Genomic DNA, 1,787 nt, shown 5'->3' with positions numbered 1-1,787 from the left:
TTGTTATTGTAAAGTTTTCCGCTGGGGCCAAGAAGTGTGAGGAAAGGGTACTTTGGCTCTCCTGTCCGCCTTGAGAGGCAGCGTGCTGAGCTAATCCCACGGGGGTTTTATGCATCGGGGCAGTCAGAGTAAGGGCTTTGGGGCAGAAGTCAAGGGTCCTATGGGAGGAACGACAGAGGAGGAGAGGCACCTAGAACAAGACCGGGCTAACCAGGCTTTAGTTAGAAGGAGGAATCTTCGTGGCTGTTCTTAATGTCGGGATCCCGGAAGGCTCCATTTGGAATCCATAGTCTTGAGTTCAGGTGTGACCCAGTGGAAGGAAGGTGATTTCGGCTCAGGGCCGTCGAGGGGGATGATATATCCGGAACAGAGTTCCGGGCGTAGGATTTCAGGCGCTCGGCGCGGGCGCCCCTCCAGAAAGCCACTTCTGCCTGCCTCTAGTGATTCCACAACAAAGGCTCCCATCGCCCGCCAGCCCACCTCGGACCCCTGATTTGCTCGGTTTTTAACTCTCGCTCTTCTTCTGCTGCTCTGTATCTGCCCGTATCCCCCCCCCCCACTTCTCGCAGCCCTCCACGTTTTGATTTAATCGCTCCCGTTCGCATTTCACTTTTGTATTTTTCCCCCTCTTCCTCTATCATTACACATTGAGTGCCCCGTGAAATTACAATTGTACATTTTCTGCTCGGCAACCCATTGGTAGCAGAGGGGGGGGGGGGAGGAGAGGGGGAAGAGGTCTAAATAATGGCCGAATTAGCCCTACTGGACAGTTTCAGATGTAACACTCTGTAATAATTATATTGCAGGCTGGATTAGGATGCTATTATCATAATCTGGACGTTTACAATTATCCGTAATTTGCAAAGATGCGCCAGGTCTTGATTACAGCGGGCTTTTTTTTTTTTTTTATCAAGCTAACCATCACTAAACAGTGACAGTAATAACGGCTAATTTTGCTGGCAATATAAGAGGTGCTGGGGTGTGCAAACAATTTCACACCTGGATCTGCTCAGTCAACCAAGAATCTAGAGAAAGAGCTTCTGCCCTGAAACACAGGAAAATATATATATATATCCTCCACTGCTTTTTTTCCACTCTAGATTTCCTTAGGCTCTCGTCTCTGCCTAGCAGGTTTTGCACGGGGGTAAGTTGTTTGTCTCGACCGGGTGAGGTTTCCTGGGATTTTAAAGCCTTCTTTTGGCTTCGCGTGGTTCCTTCAGCTTTCCCCCCCCATTATACAGAAATGAAGGCTGTTGTTCTTCTTTTTTTTAAGAAAAAGGAAAGAAAAGAGTAGCTATTTAGCAGCCCCACGGCTGCTCCTTTCTCCGAAGTAGACCTTACCGAGTCAAGTGAGGACAAGGAGCATTTGTTTGTGGTCTGTTTGCCAGCCTGCCTTCTTCCCTGATTGGGACTTTTAAGAGATCAAGCTGGGCTCCTCCGGGAAAGCAACTTTCTGCCCGGCCGCTCTGCTGACTCGAACAAGGCGAGCTCCACGATTCACGTGGTGTTCAGAACAAGTGGCTGCGTTCCCACGACCCACTGAAAAAGCCCGAAGCAGCCAACCACATTTGAGACTAGGGCCGTGAGAAACCAGCCTGCGTGGTGAGTTTGATGGTTCAGAGAGTCGTGCGAATGCAAGGCGATTGGGTTAATTGAGTAAACTCAGGTTCATTCCTGCCAGCGCAGCCAATATGGATTTGTGCGGGGGGGGGGGGGGGGCGCGGGGAGGGAAGGCGACTATTGCGGAGAGGAATAAGGCGCCCCGAAAACGGACGAAGAGGAGGCCA

This window comes from Erythrolamprus reginae, chromosome Z (assembly GCF_031021105.1).
Source record: "Erythrolamprus reginae isolate rEryReg1 chromosome Z, rEryReg1.hap1, whole genome shotgun sequence".
Classification (NCBI taxonomy): Eukaryota; Metazoa; Chordata; class Lepidosauria; order Squamata; family Dipsadidae; genus Erythrolamprus; species Erythrolamprus reginae.
Note: the sequence above shows the minus strand (reverse complement) of the source record.